A 21,336-nucleotide genomic window follows, 5' to 3' on the forward strand; every position below is an offset into this window, starting at 1 on the left:
TCTATCATCCTTTAAATATATAAATGAACTAGTATGGTTTTCTCATGTCATAAGGATAAGGATTTAAACGCCTAAGCATATGAGTTTACTCGGTTTAGGTTTTCTGGAAAAATTGCTAAAGACTAATTAACGCCTTGCCTTTTACACGCACACGCACTAAAACACATGTTAGGATTTGCGTTTCTAAGAGAGATTAAGTGTAAGAAGTGGTCGTAATAGGGCTGTATGTCAGCATAGCCATCCTTGCGTTATAAGGGTTGGTTGATTAATGATAAGCGATTTAACGTTTAAACACAACGTTTGCTTTGTAATCTCGGAAATTAATTTTTAAGGCGTTCGCTACCACACGGGGACGCTTAATGAATAAAAATAATTAAAGATGCAGTATTTTCATCTAAAATTAATTTAATTAAATATATTAGTCTATCGATGTATAGTCTTAATATATAATATTTTATTTAAATTGTATATATTATTATCAAAATAATATTCCAAATCGCGAAAATAATCATCTGGCTCTCTAAAATATATTTTGACTTAACGATGCCAGTTAATTGTAGAGATATGTAAAATATATAGTCCCCTCTGTCGTACTTGATCCTTAAAGAGTCATTACGAAAACTTCTGGAATCCTCAAAAGTATAACGAGGCATATAAAGTAGGCGCGTCTCTTATTGGCAGTCATTTGCAAGGTGCTTTAAAAATTCATCTGCCTTATTTTCATGAGGTGTCCTTGGAATTGAGGGATCAAGAGGCATTCCTGTGAATTTAATAAACATTCGGTAGAGGTGAAAAATCGTGGATAAAATTACAAACGATGAGATAAATTTTCATTTGCGTTTCGCCAGAGTCGTATCGCACTTGTCGTCAGCTGGTTAATAATGAAAGCTTTGTTTTGATTCTATTAAAGTAATAAAAGACTCGAGACCTGAATGATACTCGAGTTTATCAAATTATGTGCATTATTTGTTTTCGTTTTGAAATGGATATTTTTGTAATAAAATAAATCATTATAAATTTATTTATTTAAATATAATAATATTTTTTATAATTTTTAAAGCAGAGCTTTGCTTATTGCATATATTTGATCTAGCAACTAAAATATTTTCTGTCTTAATTTTACGTTAGATTTAATTTATTTTACACAGAAATATCTAAAGCCATTTAGTAATCAATTATAATTTGTAGAAAAAGTAGTTTTACTATTTATAACAGTTGGATTAATTTACTCTCATATCTGTGTATATATGTGAATATTATATCTTACAGTGTAGGTGTAGATATTGATTTTTACCTTGATTATAAAAAAATGTATGCCTTTGCTATATTACCTCATAGCGTAACATTGGGGCATTTCGCGCTGGATTCAATTTGAATGCGTGCGCGTAAAGATAATGAAAGTCGTTGAAGGAGCGCCGGAAAAAGGGGTTTAGAAAGGAAAATAATATAAATATTTTATTAGGACCGTGGAAATATTCGAGTATGAGTGAGTGGGGTCGTAAATGCGGGTACACAATATCACCCAGCGCCTCGTAAAACATTTTTTGCCCAACATCAATAAAATCTTATTCTCAATATGGCCGCTCGCTTTTGACACAATTTTCACAGGAAGAAAGAGGAGATGAAAATAACGTGAGCAAGGTCAATGGACTGTCTTAAGAACCAGCTGTAAGGGAGCGGTGGCAAAAATAAACCACTTATGCTATTTTTAAAAGATTTTAATATTAGAAAAACTTTTCATTATCTTTCAAAATTCTAATAAAATAAGGAAAACTTTTAATTAATTATTTACGAAAATTATTATATATACCAATTTAAATAATTCATGTGTCAGTTTTGGACGGCGTTGTCGAGTGCGTAAGAGGCTATATTACCTAAAAGATAAGTTTGCATACATTAAAAAGAAAGTTGCTTTATTTTTACAGACCTAAAAGAGGACTGAATATTTGGAAAAATTATACTTAACCTTAATGCCAAAAAACCAAAATCGACTAATGCAGAAAAAAACCTGTTTTGTCATGAATAACTTTTATAGTGAATAAACTGGTATATTCCAAATTTTCTTATTAAAATAAAAAATAAATAAAAAAATATTTTTTCATACGTATAAAATACATTTTTGTATCGTTATTTCTGAAATTATTTTTGCTTCAGTTCTTTCTTTGCCTAAGATGATAAATACATAACCACTTTTTAGTGTAATTATTATTGTAAATGTTAGATATTTTTACTAAATATGTTTAAATTTTTTTCGTTATGACATTTGTATACTTCTAAAAGTGTCAATAAGTATAAAAATTATAGGGCACCCCAATAAACGTTGGACAAAAAAATACTGCTCAAAATGTTAAAAGTGTTTATTTTAATATTATTTTTAATATTAAGTAGGTCCACCCTTAGCTATAATTACAGCTGTAACCTTTTATGTCATACTATCAACTAATAACTTGTGGGTGGATGAAGAGAATTTTTTACATTACATCTGCAAGTTTTCCTGCAGCTTAATTTTAGGTTTGCAATTGTGCTATACACCTATAAATGCTTTATATGTCTGGTGACTGTGTAGGCCATCTTAAAAGCATCAAATTCTTTTACGCAAACTAACCCCTGCTTTTTAGCGAAGTATGGCATGGAGCGCTTCTTGCTGGAATCGGATGATAGCGTAGTCTGTACTTGTAAAATATTTTTCTGTAGGAATCTATTAAAGTGGGTTTCAACATTGAAATATAAATGTCAATATTCATACTACACTCGCAAGTGTACAGGCTTCTTACCCATGTTGCTGCCATACAACCCCAAACCATAACGCTTCCGCCACAATATTTGACTTTGGGTACTACGCAATCAGTAAGATAATCCTCTCCGACTCTTTGACGCACGTGAATTACAACAGGGGTCCCAAAAACTTTAAAAATATATTTAAAAACAGTATGTTTATTTTTTTTAAATATGTCTCTAAAAATTTCTGAATTAATATTTTTTATATTAAGCAATTTTAGTTTAAAATTATTTTAAATTTAATTTCATTGGACCAAATGACTCTCGTCTAATCTCTAGCTGTTTAATCTCGGTGTTTTTGGGCCCACTCTGAAAGCCACGGTTTATGTCAAGCTTTACAACCTCTGACTTTGGCCACATTCTTGAGCTTTCTTCTCACTAAATGAGACTGAAAATAAAGAGACTAAAGACGTTTTTCGATGATTTTTAAGACTCGCTAACCAAGATTCGACCTTCGTGAGCAGTTGTCTTACATTTTATTTTAGTTCTTGGCTTTGATTTGTAAGAACCACATTTGTTGACAGTGTGTTGTAAGCATCCAAATTATATTCGCTCTTTTAGCTTTATTAAATTTTCGTTTTTTAGCTTTTTTTAATGTTTATATATTATTTAAAAAAATTAGAAAGACAAATAAAGACCAAAATCACACAACTGATCATAAAGGGCACTTAATTTATCTGCAATATTTTTTTAAGACTCAAGTGAACAATTAAAAACGACAAATTTCTTTGTATAGTTCTCAGAATTACGGGTAAAACTACCTGCTAAAATATTTCGATCAGACTATGCACTTGTAAAGAGTAACACCCATTATACATGTACATATAAATCTATATTAACGAAAAAATAATTTACTAAATATGCACTATGAATTAATGAGATATTATTGGTAAGATACATAAAAAAAGGAATTGTACCCGGACCAATTAACTATCCTTAACAGTGAGGAAGCGATTTTAAGTAGAATAATAGAAAATCTAAGTGATAAAAAAATATATACATCACTGTGCATTTATTGTTTGACTCAAAAATGCAATGAAATGTATAGCTATAGTTTTGTAAAACTTTTCTTAATTTAAAAAAAAAAATTTAATTTTATATTAAGTTATTAGTTAACACAGATATTGTATTTGTATACTCTGAATAACATTACCTTAATAACCATTTTAACTTATTACTTTAGTATATTTTATATTGTATGAGATGCATATTTAGTTCATCATTTATAACTTGACAAATTTATTATTTTCTGTGTAGTTAATGACAAATTTATAAGAAAAGCTTTATTTCTTTAGTAACATTGAATTATTAAAAAAAAATTATTTGAAAAAAACAGTGGTTTTTTAAAAAAAAAATTATCGAACATAAAAAATAAAATAATTTTTACTTTGTTCTCTCAATATATACATATTTATATAGAAATGTGAATAATGTACTTTATAAAAACACCGAAAAAAACAGTTTTATTACTATATTTGACTTCAATGTTGCCATCAGATAAATGAGAATCTGTTACTGAACTTTTAAAGTAACAGACATAATTCTATGAATCGCTAATGGTTTTTGATCGCTTTTATTCCTTTATTGTTCATAAATCTTCTCAAATAGTGTTTATATTTAAGCCTTTGTATAAAATACTGTTATAGGTTTATTGCTTTAATGGTTGACGTAAGGTGGTTTGATAATAAGTAGTTAATATTATAAAAAGCATACATATTTATTTTATAAAATATAACGTTGTAGCAATATATTTGCTTTATTATTACATAATATGATATAGTAGTAATATAATATTATTATATAATAACTACTTTTTATTAGAAATAAGCTCATTAAGACTATATGAGAACGATGAACAATTCCAAGTATTGCGATCGATAAAATATGAAAATTTCATTATAGGGTCACGAAAAAATTTGTACACGATAAAGGAAAATTTTTGACCAAATAATCGGCTTTTTCGGAAAATATATTTTATTAACTTGATTAAAAAAATTTTCGTCAGACATAAAACTTTTTTCTAATATTGCTTCTATTAATGTGTAACCTAATTATTTTAAAAATAGGCTATGTGCTTATGACATAAAACTCGTGGCTAAAGATATTAAAATATTGCATCATACTTTCAACAATCTATTTGTATATTTAACAATAAATTTTAATTAAAATATTAGGTATTTTAAAAATTATTTATTTATTTAATATTTTTATATAATAATAGATATACAATAAAACATTTTTTTCCTATTTTAAAATACAAATTTAGGAAATAAAAAAATCATTGTCTTGAACTATTAAAGCCATTTATTAAATTTGCTACCCAATTCGCATTGTTTTTGTATAATTTCAGTTTTTTTTTAACTCTGGTTATATAATCACTTCTGCTTCTATATGACACATTTATAACATATCTAAAGTAAAATCTGCGTTTGAGAAGTCCACGTTTAGAATTGAACGGAAGCGCACCATAAAATAACAATAGTATCTCTAATATCCGTACTCAGACACATGACTGACAATTTTAGTTTATTACACGTATATGTACATATAGTTGCTACATATTGTAGACAGAATATATTGACGCGTGTTACTCTTAGGCTAATTCTATTGACAATCAATCAAAATATACTTGTATATTAGGGCGGCTTTGATTGCAAATTTTGTGTCGTTAATTTGACGCAAACGTGTCGAATCGTTTGATGTTTAATTGGATAATTAATTAAATTAAATAATTGAATATAGTAAGATAATAACGTATTATTGACTTATTAATTAAATTATTATGCTATAATTATTAGTCATAGACTCAAATATGTATTTAATTTATATTTATAAGTTATTTAATTGTAGTAAATATGCATATCAATACAAAAAAATTAAATCATTTGTACAATCGATCTTGATCCCACATTCACTGCAATGCTTGGAGGTACTTAGGACCGAACTTCATTCCTAGCTTTATATTAAAGGGCTATTAAGTGAGAAAAAGTGGTAAATGGTCATTTGAATCGGACGTGTGATATAATTATTGTTTGTATAATAGCCGTTATAATGCATTAGAGAAACTTAATACAATAATACTTAAACTTTATATGAATCTTTCGTGTTTTCTTAACCGAAACAAATAAAATCTTTATCTGAATAGGTACCCCGATTATTGCACGCTGGACAAACGCGTCTTGACATAAGCGCACCGACATAATCGCGCGGTGACATTTGCACGAATTAAAAAATAAAAACATATTTTTACATAAAAATAAATATAATAGGGTATACCCACTGTCGATTAAAAGGCTAATGACGGAGAGGTGTCGAACGGAATTATAACTATGTATTTGTAAATAATTCATTTCAAAATCTTTAGCTGCTTCTAGGCTGCTGCAATGGAACATTTATAGATTATATAATTATTAATTTTATTTATTATTTTAGTATTATTTTGTAGACTATAAAAGTTATATTTTAACGATGACGAGTAAAGTAGTTAATTGATTGGTAAAAACTATTAAATTAATTAATTTCTCAAAAATAAATTATTATTTTATATGATTTTCATTATAAATATTTAATTCGATACAAAACAAATAATTAATTTATACTTTATTGGTTTTATAAACTGTTATGCTACCTTAATAAATACTTATTTATACATATTTTAATTCTAGAATCCATAAAAAAATACAATTTTGATGATTCTATTTGATTTGATTTGTAAAATTAGAGTGTAAACCTCTTTCATCATCCATATAAGTATTTATATGTATATTATATATTTTTGCATAGTTACGCAAATGTTACTCGCAATTTGTCAGTGCGCAAATGTTAGGCGCGCGATTATGTCGGGGCGCTTTTGTCCATTACGCAAAGGATGGGAAACCGTCTGAATAATGAGCGTTAATCGAACGCTCAGTTAAATAAACTAGATGAGATCGTGTGGTATATATAAATAGATTGCCTGTCAATATCTCTAATGTTGTTCTACCTCATTTTGTTTATGCTACTTTAGTGTCCCACTCTCTATCTACTAATAAAAGAAATATAATTTGATACGCAAAGTGCAAAAATATGAGTGCGTTAAAAATCAATCGATAGACAATTATTCCTCACTTTTAGTCTATTAAACTCTTTGTTGACCGAGCTATTAATTACTGATTCAAATCCATTATCGCTGAATTTAAAAATTAAAGATAAAAGTATATTTGACACCCTTTTTAATTTCTTTCCTATAATTCTCAATTTACGTCTTTCGTCTCTGTCGTATTCAAATGAAGTCGTGTCGTCTTATGAAAGCATTTCAGCGACTATGAATTCTAATTACAAGTTTAGTGGTTCTGTTTTTAGCCTCGTGAAGCAACAGGTCCAGATTTAATCTTAAATTTAGAACAAGTTAGATTCTATCAATATATGATCCTGCAAAAGTTAGATATTTACGGAAACAAGTAATTCTTTAACCTATTGATTACTAAGGGTAACTGTCAGTTGAAAATCGATACTGTTTTTTTTTGTAAGTTTTTCATTGTTACTGCAATGCTATCTTTAGTTAATTTTTTTACAGAAGTTAAATGGCTTAAGCTAGAGACGGAATACTTTTTAGTAACTAGTTTTTTGACTATGTCATTGTGAATTTATATTAAATTTATTGTTATATCTAATCTTACTTAAATCCTAATCTCAGGTTAAGAAATATTTTAAACATAAAAAATAATGTAGTCTTAAATATTAGATCAATATAGACTAAAATATTTTACAGCATTTGTGTAGCAAAAAATATTAGGATATTTTTTAAATGTTCAATTACAAAAAAAATATATTTGAATTCAATATTTTTAATTGACAATTTTAGATAAAATCATATCCTGCCTAAGAAACGTCTGTTAATGAAAAAAATTAATGGTCAATAAAGCTTTTAGCTGGTTTGCCAGAATCAATTAGTGAGTTCTTGAACCTTAACTTAATTACAATACAGCACACTTTCTTCGAAATTGTTAATCAAAAACACGTGTCCCAAATAATAATAATAAGTTACTGACTGCTTTTAGAAATATATTTTATTATGTTTCATAGTTTTGGTATGTATGTATTTCAAGTGCAAATTACCGTGACTCTTACGTGATATTAGTAGGTTATAGACATTGAAAAATTAGTGCTCCAATAAACTAGCAACGAGTAGGGAGAATATATTTTCCTCACGATTTATAATGAACTGTTTCTGTTAAAATTTAATAATAAGGAAAGAACCAGTAATATAATTAAAAAAAAATATTTTTTAAGAAAGTATATAATAAATTCGCAGCCGCAACAGTGGCATCTTTACGTGCGACTCATTTTAGCAAAACACAAAAAGCCTTTTACTGACGGTGAGATATTTAGAAGCTGCTAATGTTTTGTTCAATGTTTTTTTAAGTAAAGCAGAAATTATCAATGCTATTTAAAATAAAAAATCAGCAAAATAATAATGGCAATATAATAATTTAGAGAATGGCAAATAAGTGTAAATGGCATTCAACGTCAAAATGAAATAAAAATTTTGATTTTCAAGAAAAGCCAAAAATATGTTACTATCAGTCAATTTTTACTATATAAAATTTTAACAGTGTTTAATATTGCTACTGAATAGGACCTAATCAATTTTAAAAAATTAAGAGAATAATATAATTATGTAGATTTTATTATTATGCAGCTTCTTAACATAACATTTAAATACATAGGAAAGTAAAGCACAAAACATTTAAAAATTTTTTTTACTGCTATGACTATTTATATTTTTTACGAGTTATTATAAATTAACTTTTTTACATATACCAATTAATTTAATACACAGTGGCAAATATCTCTTATTCTGATATTTTTAAAAAGTTTCATTTAAATATTGAAAACCTGTAAGATTAAGAAAAGAGCGAAAGAACCCATTGACTCAGGCACAAAATACCGACACCAATCCGAGAACTTACAAGAGCGAGAACGAGAACGGTGCAAGAATACTGTAGCGTGTCATACTCTCGTTCTCAGCAAGAGCTTGAATTTCGGCTTTTATTTTTTCGCCGAACATTTGCAACAAGTTTGCGTAGCAAAGATTAGGAACCACTGATTTAGACTGTTAACCTAGAGATCTTATGTTTGAGCCACGGCAGAAGCCTTGATTTTTTTTATGAAAATACGCTAGTCGCAGTTGCAAAGAGACATCTGTTGATTATAAATTTAAATACATTTATTTATAATAAATAATTTAGATGTCATTGATTCCCTAACTGAAAATTCTGGTGGTTGATATTTACTTGTAGGTTTTCATTATGGAGCATATATATGATTGACTTACCCAGTTGGTATAGATTCACTTAATTAATAAAAAAATGCATCTACTAATAATTAGTTTTAAAAGAAATTTTATTTGTTTATTTATTTTAATTTTATTTAAATAACCGTACTTTAATGGAAACCATAATATTATAATATTATTTATTATTATTTAATTAATAATAAGTTTTTGTACTTGATGAGCAAAATCGTGGCTCTCATTCTGCGACAATGATCAGAGATTGCGTTCAGTTGACGGTATAGGCGTTTTCGCTCAGGTGGAGGAATCGGCCGGCGGCAAATTACTTTGCGTACCAGACGATCATATTTGGGAACACGTTTCTTATAATACTAGCATTCCATTATCCGTTATTGGTTATTAAAAATGCATATGAATCATGACAAACTCAAAAAATATTGTTTGTGGGTCATGATTCTATACTGAAAAAGTAAAGAAGTTTTGTTATCATCATAAAAAATAATTTAAATAAGTTTTTCTATAACTTTAACGGCACAGCATCACTACTTTTTTATAATTAAATTTAAAGTTGTAATACTTTCAAGTTAACCTTTTACGCTCGCCTCCCATAACTCTCGATCGACATTCTCCGTCTTGCCGTATTCAAATTAGGCCGCGCCGGCTTATGAAAACATTTCGGCGGCCATGAATTCTAATTACACATTTAGTGGGCCCGCTTTTAGTGCGCGGGCCGCGCGAAGCAACAGGGCCGGTGCACCGAGGGAGCGCGCGCCGCGATTGGTCCACCCGCTCTGGCGCGCATGCGCCCCGGGCGCCCCAAACCGGGGGGCGAACCAGAAGGGGCGCAACTCTCACGCGGGCAGTTTACGCTCGGCGTCGCGGCGCCCAAACAAAAACACGCGAAACACGTACGCGACGTTTGCACTCCGAAAAAAGGGACCCGAGTCCCAAAAACGCGCGGGGGGAAAAATCACAAAAAATCACTGAAAACTGTTTTTGAAAAAACTTGTGTTTATTTTTATTTTTACCGCTTCCTGCCCCCCCCTCTCTCCACTTCACCCCCTCTTTTTACCCACGTTGCTCCCGTGTGATCCTGCTGATCCTTAGACAGTTGAGAGCGAACATGTGATTTGAACACTTTGAGAGAAATGGGCGACGGGGCGCATAAATAAGGTAAAGCCTCTCTTTTTTAACTTTATTTTATTTAATTTAATACTTTAGCTTTGATTGAAATAAAACTGTTTATTTTTATATTTATAAATTAGCCTTTTTAAAAAAATAATTATTTTGCTTTAATTATAATTTTTTCCATATAAAAATTAAAATTAAAATAAGATAGCAGTTATTTAAAATAATTAATAAAAATAATAACCTTACTTTTAAAGGATTAGGAATATATATAAACTCTCAGAGTGTTTTTGGAATATAGTGGTCATCATATTATATTTAGATTAACCGATATCAGTGAAAAATAATTTTGGTAATTGCTATTTAAATAAGTCATTATTGTATATTTTTTCAAAATGTACTTTTTTTTAAAAAAAAAATAACATTATTATTTATTTAATTATTTTTTTAATATATAAGAGTAATAAGTTTAATATGAAGTGTTTTTATTTATTTATTTATGCCATAATATTACTTTTAATATGATAAAATAGTATCATAGTAAAATATATATGTACATGTAAAAATAGTATTGATTACTAATCTTATGTATAAATTATGCATGACATGATTAATTAAAAAACTGCTCAAAAATATATTAAATTTAAACTATCAACACAAGTGAAAATCAATATTACTATTATATAATAAATATATTATTTTAACAAATTTTACGGTAGCTTACTATTATATATATCATTTAAATAAATTATACAGTTGTTGACTAGATTATTATATATTAGTTATTTTATTAGTTGTAGATATATGCATGTACAATAAAAAAATAGCAAAGTTTTAAACCTTAAAAAAATATTATTACACTCGTGACTAACTTCATACGCTAAATACCAATCTGGGTGTTTATGTAATAAAACATATATGTAACTAAATTATTTAAATGTATAATATATTTATTTTTAGATTAATCTATTATTAGTATGTGATAAATAATTCACTTATCGCCAATTAAATTGTATTGAAGATAGGGACAGGGTCTAAAATAAGGTACAAATTAGTGGGTCGCCATTACCCTACTAAAGTGATCTTCCTTGTTTGGTAATATTGAAAGCAATATAATATCATCTTGAAGCAAGTATTCCCAATGGATTTGGGAACTTTCTTGTGTACCGTTTGCATTTAATGCCTCTATTTAAATAAGGATGTTTGAAGCTTTAATTTTGAGATAAAAAGCTATTAAAAAATAATTTAGTATTAATAAGTAATAAAATAAACAGGATTCACATATTATATTTTTTTTTTATTTTTTTTTATAAGATTGCTTTACTTTCTTAGTTAATTTATAAATATATATCTATATAAACAATTTATAGTCGATTTTTTTCAAATAGTCGATACATATATTGGTAGAAAATAATTGATATGAACAGTAACGTAATAAAAAATATTATTTTATACTGCTCCGTTTCTTCGTTGATATTAAAAATAGAATATTTTTTTAAAGGGCTCCTTCAATTACGAGTCTATTTAATGTCGAATTTAATACACAAATTCTCATTGATAAATATATATATATACATATTAATATGCGTATTTTATCATACTTTTTATATTAAAAAAAAACAATTTTATTTATCAATATATTATCATACAAAAGGGTATAGAGTTAATGTGTATAGAATTCAAAAGGGCACATAAGTATGGCTGTCGGCAAACCCTTCAAAAACACGAGAGATGTTTCGGCTACTGAGGAAGACGTTAAGCGTCGAGTAGGCTTCTTCTCGGATTCGAGTAGGATTTTATTTATTTTGATAGATCCGACATCTTTTAAAGGCAGTAGATAATAAAAAAAAATATTTCTATATAAAAAAATGTGAACCATTATAACCGAATCCTCACACCGTTCGGAAACACCGACTTTCATTTCATTCCGAGGAAATGAAGTGAATTTGAATAGAGATTGCTTTGAATCCTTGGCAGGAATAGGAAGGTAGGCTGCGGTCAGTCTGTCTACTTTTCAACCGAGGTAGGCAGAAACCATTTGATGTTAATGGAAAGGGGGGCAACACCCTGCATACCTATGTATATTCTTAGCTCTTAGAATGATGGTGCCCGATTTCAATTTCGATACCTCTATCCAAAGATACGAAATTGATTTCATATCTGTGAAGCATTCAAATAATGTCAGAGAGATGTGATACATAGCCTTGAACCTAGATTATCAGTTTCTGTGAATATGTATATGTAATTCAAGCCAAAGAGATTTTTTAATCTTATAGGAGATAATATAAAATTAGACTAGTTTTTAAATAATTTTAAAATAACTATTGCCATAATAAAATATTTTTCTTTTGTGCGGATTAAATGTGAAAAATATTTGCATAAATTGTAATTTTTAATTAATTTTTTAATGGCATGACAGACCAGTTTCTTACTTAAGATCAAGTTTATTAGATCGAAATAAGTGATGACCATATACGATGAACCATCACATATTTTCTAGATGTTCCTTATCTCATAGATAAATATCATGATGAATGGTGTCTCATTAATAACTAATAGTAGTTGATTGTGTTTACCATGTTGTAACTCATTAGGCTAATGCCTAGTCAGGTAACAATCAATGCTAATTGAAATAAAAAATAAGTTTATAGAATATGCTAAATACGGAATATAAAAAAATAATGAATAAAATATATTTATAGCTTTGTGTTCAATACTTAAGTTTACACTTAATTGTTTTATCTTCTATGCAGTATTTATTACATAGCCTACATTACAAACTTTTTATTTGTTTAATAATAATTGAAATAATACGAAATTTTCATAGTACTATATTGCATTTATTTATATTTAATGTAATCAATACTAATTTTTTTTACTAATATGTATACTTATTTATTTTTTTACAAATATATGATTAAATATATATGTAATGTCATTACTTATTTTCAGATATTCTATTATATTTACACAAAAAAATTGTAGTCTATTATTATATAAATGATAAAATGAAATATTTTTATGCCTTAATAATTAGTATTAAAATACAAGGCTTAAGAATTAGTATTAAAATAATTGTTATTTAAATACACTAAGATGTATGATATTATGATTTTTTACTTTAGTAAAAAGTAAAGGCTATGCAAAAAATTACTTATTAAAAAATTTATTCTATATAATAATTGCATATTAAACGCTTTAGTGCTACATATCAACCCTAATTTAAAGTAAATTTTTTTTTGTGAACTTTAAAAAATATTTGTCGTTAGACTTTTATACGTAAAGAAAATTACCCCTAACCTATTAAATATTCATAAAATTAGGATTAAATTTATGAGTTTGAAAATAACAACATCTACATATTTTTATAAAAATAAGGTATACATAAATTAGGTAATCCCAAAATGTCGTATTTGTAATAAATAAAAAAAAAAACAGTTTTTTTATTAATTAAAAATACAATTTTCTTCTCAATGTATAACTTTTTATCAATTATCGGTTATTTTTTTACTCGCATTACCATATTCCGGGATATATCGTCTGCATTATTATTTTTTCCATCTGGGAAGTGTTGCATCGATCAAAATAAATGGCAGCCAGAAGGAGCAAGGTCTGGAGAATACGGTGGATGAGATAAAACCTTCAAGCCAAGTTCCTTGATTTTATCGAGAGTCAATTTCACTACATAAAGATGCGCATTGTCGTGTTTTAAAAAATCAGTTTAGGCATTTTTTTCCCTCCTCGTGCAATCTACTTACAATTTAAGCTTGCTGTTAATATTTTGCATTTGCGCTTTGTAATGCAGAATCTTTTTAAAATCTTACCATATACACAAAATAATGGTTTTTAAAGTGAATTTGAGCTTCGAGGTTGCTTTTGTTATTTGACCTTGAATAACAACTTCTTTTTAAGATGATTTTTGTCATACATTATCCATTTCTGATCTCTGGTTATCAAGTTATTGATAAAAAGCGACCAGTTTTAAGATCCAGAATTGTTTTCTTCGCTCAATTCATGTAAAATCCATACACCTTGCTTCCAAGCCTTCAGAATCTTTTTAATGTGACTATGCACAAGTTTAAGTAGCATTTGCGTCCATTTCTGCATCCAGGACTATTCCTTATATTGTAATTTCCTGTTTGAAATGTTTAAAATTATTTTTGACATTTACGGATATCTAATAAATTATCTTAGATTTTACAAATGCTGCGAATTTTTTTACAGAATTTTATATGACAATATAATAATTAATTTTGTATAAATTTTTTATTAAGTGAAAATTCTGCCATCATTAATTTTTTAGCCTTATTTTTTTAATATTAAAGTGCAGCATCACAAGTTTCATTTAATTTAAAGCAAGACTTACTGTTAAAACTTAAATTTAAAAAGTGACATTAATTTCAGGATTTGCACATTTTTTATGTTTAATATTTGAAGTTTTTTGTCAATAAATATTAGAAGAAATAGGTACTATATTATTTTATATAAATGTTAAACAATTTTACGGTAAATAATATTATGTATTTATAATTTTCAAACATTTTCTTATTAAAGTTTACAATCACTTAACTAAACCATATTTAGTTTTGGTTTTACTTATTCGAAAGTTTACTTAAAACTTATTGTAATCAAAAGTGATTAAAATAAGTTTTTAAATCACTCTTAGCTCCAGATGCTCTAGATTAGTAAAGTTTTTTATATATCTGTTTTAGATTACATTTATAAGACATATTTATTTATATATCTTAATAGCAAATATTTTTAAAACGGGTTCTTAATATACTATTACGTTTATATTGTATATTTATTTTATAATTTAAAAAATAAGGTTTTATTTTACTTTTATTAGTATTTTTTTCTTTTTATTTATGGATAACTTAATAATAGGGATTTTGCAGAATTTCTATAATATTATATTTAAATGTTAATAATGTTTTATAGTAAACTATAATATATATGTTGTATTATATATCCATAAAAAAATTGTAATTTTGTAATTTTTTACGCTGAAGGCATTGTTCAATTTTCTGATAAAATAGTTTTTGATAAACGTACTTTTTTAATTAATATTTATTTTTTCTTAAGAAATATACATTGCTTAAAGTTTTTTTAACTTTAATTTTTTTAGATTATTTAACCACTCCATAAAATTTGATTGAATATTTAAATATTTTTTTTCACTAAGTTGCACTTTAGGTCCCTAATATACTATAATTTTATTCACATCACTTTACACAAACATATTATTCCTTTTTTACATTAACTAAATATTTTATTTTTTATTCTAGTCAACTTATTCAATAAATGTGTGGACAGGAAAATAATATTAAATTGATTACCACACACTTTCTATATTTATTTGTTTTTTAAAACTACTTTTTCTAAGTGGGCTTAGTAATAAACTTAGCACATATTTGCAGCTTTCAATTTAATTAATGATTTACAAAAACAATATTTATAGTTTAAAAAAATCATAGCATATTATTAAAAAAATATATACAGGAACAATGGCTAATATTTTAAATAGTTATTTGCATAATATACATTTGGTACTACTTGTGATATATGAAACACAAAGCGAAGCCCGAATGTTTAAATGTGAAATCTCACAAGGATACATTTTTGAACCTCTGCTCCTTAATGTATATGTAATAGTTAATGTGGTCCTTTAAAATTATATTTTTACTAATATAAATATAATTTTTGTAACTTGGCTAGTTAAAATGTTACTGTTCAGCTTAATAAAATTGTATTTGTTTACAAATTTATGATCCAATATGCGTTTCACAGATTTGTGACGACACATCGTTCGACAAAATACTTTATTATATAAAATAAATTAAATCAAACTCAAGCCTAACCTAAGCATATCCGCAAATTATTAAAAAACTTAAATTAGTTTTAAAATTTTTAATAGGTTAGGGTTTGAACACCAAATGAACGTTTCGCAGCTATTAGATTGAGTTTTATAGACATCAGTTTTGCTAATAAAAATATATGTATATCTACTGATAAAAATGTATTCGGATATGAATTCACTAAAACGCTATTAAGAATATAACTTCACTGGCAATAAAAATTCATTGTAACATACACACATAAAATTTGGAAATTGCACTTTGGGAAAAATATGCTACCCTCTAGAAAAAACAGTCACATTTAAATCGTGAACAAATAAAAAATAGCACAGCGACGTTAAACTGTAAGTAGTCCATAAAGTGTTAAAGTCGAAATGTGTACGTATATTGAGGATCATTATTGCGGCACTACGGCTATTCTATATATCCGCCAGAAAGAAGAAAGCGAAACGGGCGGTGGAAAAATCTGCAAAAAGGGGAAAAACGTCGGAAAAACTCATCAAAATACGTATATTCCGAACAACTGTTGCCGGTCTTCGCAAATAGCCACTTACCGCATAGTACGACTGGTATAAATATAAATTTTCGAACATAATAGTACATGTCCCGTTCGAATTTATACCGTGGCAATGCAGTGACGCATAAACGAATAAACACGACTACGTTACCCGAGACAACGTAAACGTTAACTGTTTATATACTCACTTATATATATATACCACGTAAAGTGTGCTTTTATGGAAAGCGTTACGCCTTATTGCAGTCTCAACAGTTTTATAATGAGCTTCGACCCAGTGTCGTTAATCGTGACGCAGAAGTTCCTAACGCTCCGAAAGCTTATATAGGATATGCTATTTTAAACGAGAATGTCTCGAGAAAACATAAAAACTTGTTAGATTTCATAAAACCAATGGCAAACAACTGTCAAAGTGTCAGTGACAATGCCAATTGAATTTGACTGACGAATCGAGCTATCTGAGTTATTCTCAATTATTATTTATTTGGAGAAAGTTTTATTGAATGGTTTTTAGCGATTTGTGAGTCTACGTAGCTGACTTCTATGTTGAGTTTTATCATCGGGTAGTTACCAATTTTATGTGTGTGATAACCGTGAACTTTGTTTCTGTACTAAAATCAAATATAAACATTAGGTTGTATATTCAATATGGAATGTAATTAAATCGCTTAAAAATAAATATAAAAAAATCCGCAATTAAAAACTGGAAATATCATAGCTGACACGGATCAGGGTATGGTAGAGATGTTGGCTGACTATTTTTCTGCATCGTACGAATTAACTAAAGCTACTGCAGCTCGGGCTGTTTTTTTTTATGATAACGCATTTTTTATAAATAAAAATTCTAGAGCCGCTGTCTGGGCTCGAACCTGTAACCTCAGAGTTACTAGTCTGAGACGTTACGGACTACGCTATTCCGTCCTTAATAAAAACAAAAATCTGTCGAATTGTATATATTTGTTCACACCCAGTTACTTACAATTTGTGGACGCATTGTATTCTAGCCATTATTTATATAATTGGTTTTTAAATATGTATATTATGCTAATTTATATTGTTTTTTATTGTGTAAGTTTATTCTGGGGTGGAGCTGTTAAGCCTTCCACATGCATTTAAATAAATAAATAAAATTTAATCCAATCTTGTTGTAATATAGTACTTCTCATGTTTTGATGGTTTGTTTTTATTTTATGTCTGAATCATGAATACAGTCAATTTCTAACCGAAATGATTTTTTAGCTATATTTTATCTAAGTTTTGTACGTTCTACAATAGAAATGATATCAAAGTTCCACATACGATCGGCAAAAGTTTAAAATTTCGCATCCGTTCGCCGCCGGTGACCATCGAGTGTTTCGTCTTGTGCGATAATTTTTTTAAAGTTGCGAAACACTTCTCAACTTGCCCCTTCGCCGGTACAAAGTGGTACACTGGCTGAAAGGGTTTTCGTGTAACGATTTAACCTTGCGCTAGAGGTTGTTGTGTACTGCAGAATAGGGGCTGGCGACCACTTTAAACGCCCACGGCGAGTTCTCCCACGAAGGGATGAAATCGCTTAACTGTTTTTCTCATATTATTTCTCGTTATGACACTAAACAACAAAAAACACGTAGAAAAATCTCTTTTATGGGTAAAAAAATACTGATCAAAAATTTAACGACTGTTTTTGAGGGTCAGGATACCACTACATTAAAGTGACATAATGTTCTAAGGAACGTTGGATGATAGGAAGATGAAAAAGCTATATAGTTTTGATTAATGTCTTTCTCAAGCCAAAAATGTTGATACCCATTTCTGAACTGCACCTGCGTTCTTCGTCAGTGCTTATTCCGATCATATGTAATAAAAACTCTAAAAACATTTTGATTTCAATGTGAAATTACCAAAGTCGTATGTCAGGAAAGCCAGCGTACTTCTGCATATTAAATTAAAACCTTAAATCCACTCCCGACGTCTAAGAGCATTTAAAAAAACCATCGGTTATTCAATACTCAAAAACGTATAAAAGTTATTATTTTTTTAATAAAATTTAGCACAAATTTCATTTTTATGGTTTTGAAGCAGACAACATTTTTTAAAGTATGAGGAAAAATACACTAAATAGACTAAGCTTTGTTTCAGAAAAAATTCAGTCTGCTTAACACATAATAAATGCATAACTATAAACCCATTTGTCATTCTGTCATTGATTTTGCTTCGTATCTTGCACTAGTTTTGATAAAGAAATACTATATTATCTTGAAAGCTCGTAGACATTTTAAAAAATATCTTTGCCTGTGATAAAATCATTAAGAAAGACAGTTTTTAGTCACAGTATGATTTTTATCTAGAGCAGGAATAAATACAACTACTTTCGCCATTTCAGTAACATATATTTTCAGCAACTACAATTCAAGTAATCATATAGTTTTGAAATTTTAATTTATGATTTATAATCATTTTTACTTATAAAATATTTTAAATTGTAATCCATTTTTTCGGAAAAATATCTGCACTTTTCAGCATATTTTCCAAGATCTTGAAAAATATGCAAAGTTTTCTTGTATGTATTTATTATTTAGATTAATGTTTTTAATAATTACGTTTTAATGTATGTTTCTTTTAATTGTTTATTCTTTAAATTAATAATTAATTTAATACATACAAGATATTATCTATATGCTGAATTAGTTCATTATTATATTTTTTTGATACCTAATATATGCGCCCTAGCTTGTTTTTAATCATTACGATATTCATCTGTGAGATAAGGAATATTTACGTAAACATAACTGTCATGATCGATTAGAATTATAGCTATATCATAATAACTAATTCAGATCTTCTAGACACGATAATTTAAAAAAAAAATATTAAGGTCCATATGAGATTCGAACTTAGATCTTTCAGGTTAATAGTCAATCGTGCCGATTATTAAACAAAAAACTTTATCTTTCATTTCTATAAATAAAATCTAGAAATACTTTGAATCGTTTTTTAACAATACATATATTTATTTAATTTTATTAAAATTTTTAATTGCATTTATATACCGCCTTATTTACAAATTAAAATGGTTAAAGGTGTATCCTAAAAATTTTATTTTAATTTTATGGAGCAATAAATTAATAAATAATTTATTTACCCATTTAAAAAAATTTTTAAACAAAAAAATCTATAATTTTTAAGGACGCATGGGGCCAGGTTAATTATCTAAAATTTAAAATAAAACAATTTAAACGTTTACTTTTCTTCATAACATACAGAAAATATTATATTATATAACCCAAATCTAAATTATAAGTAGAAATGAGAAAACTAGAAATTATTTTTGATTTTTTATTATAAATTATTTTTAAAATATAATTTAAAAACGTTAGGTTAAAATAATTGTTTTTTTTTCTGTTTACAGTTTTAAATATAAAATACATACCAATGACCGAAAATGGTGTACAAAAATTTAATATACTTATATCATCCAATGATTTAAAAATATATTAAATATTGTTTTAAATACTGGTGAAAAGGTGAAGAAACGAGCCGCATGCGGCCCGCGAGCCGTGTATTTGACATGACTAAACAACCAAATGCCAACAGAAAAATTGCGGGCTTTATTTGTAAGCGAAGATGTTTGACTTAGCGCCATACCACCCTCGATTAGACGCTAGAGTATAAAAAATACATAGTATTAATACCTAAGGACTTGAGGAAACCAAACCAGAACCCAACATCTGAGCTAAGAGTTAATTTGATTCGACGACTAGCGGAGACAGGATATGGCGCAAGTGGCAAAGTTATATTAATTTTACGTTAGAATTGGTTTATTTAACAGCGGAATATTGCTCACTAGGGTGGCTAAACAGCAACTACATTAATAAACTTCAGGCACTCTTAAACTGCAATGGGGATAATTTCAAGCATTCTCAAACCGACCCCCAGCTTTATTTACTGGTTCTCTCCATATTCAAATCATCTCAACTTAGAAGTCAGAAACAGCTGAAAAGAAAATGATGAAAACTGAATAGCCATAGCTATTTATAAACTCTGGCTTCCAGTAGATTAAAATAGAGATGGCAGATTTAGGACAAGGCAAAGATCATCGAAGTCGAACCGAATATGATGAAATCAAAAATCTCAGGACTCATCCAAGACCAAATACAGAGGGTGAAAGGATTTAATTTTGAAAGAAGAAAATGCAGCAGCCTCAATTATATGCGGACCAACCGAGGGATGCACTCAAAAGATCTCAAATTAGAATATGATTGATTCCGATAAAAATAATGCAACACATCATAAAAGAGTACATCTTACACGCGGCCATTAGACTTAAAAACTATCGAGCTAATGCGTACTCAAACAATACGAAAAACCCGGAAAATTTTACATATTGGAGTCAAACATAATTTAAACATATTAATTTATTAATCACCTAAAAATTTAATAATATTAAATATAAAAACAATAAAATGAAAATTTATTAAATATTTTTTCTGATAATATGTATTTTTTTCATCTGAATCTTCATGTTAATTTATCTCTAGATATAAATTAGTAACTTTATTTTAATATGCTTTGTTAAATATGGACTTTTTTATTACTAAATTTGTTGCCTCAAAACAAGGTCGTGCGTTGCGATCTTGCTCTTTAAAACCATCATTGCCGAAAACTGAAAAAAATGCGTTTTAAATTTGATTTTGATATAAAAGTAAAATTCAGTTTACTGGGTTTATAAATTTGGCACGCTATTACAAAAACATTACAATCTCTTTTATATGCTTATTGCCTTGTCTATGTTTATTTAA

The 21,336-nt window shown here is 27.8% G+C and overlaps 1 protein-coding gene across 1 annotated transcript in view; it reads left to right on the top strand.

Moving 5' to 3' along the window:
- The first annotated feature begins 9,876 nt into the window (after positions 1-9,876).
- LOC148239506 (lachesin-like) overlaps positions 9,877-21,336 on the top strand; it is a 95,357-nt gene continuing 83,897 nt past the window's right edge. Inside the window, exon 1 of the mRNA XM_088186787.1 lies at positions 9,877-10,225. The gene's annotated coding sequence lies outside the window, so the exon portion shown is untranslated. The remainder of the gene's footprint in view (positions 10,226-21,336) is intronic.

The sequence above is a fragment of the Plectrocnemia conspersa genome, unplaced genomic scaffold (genome assembly GCF_051122295.1).
Source record: "Plectrocnemia conspersa isolate PC_06_02 unplaced genomic scaffold, ASM5112229v1 ptg000001l, whole genome shotgun sequence".
In the NCBI taxonomy this organism is placed as follows: Eukaryota; Metazoa; Arthropoda; class Insecta; order Trichoptera; family Polycentropodidae; genus Plectrocnemia; species Plectrocnemia conspersa.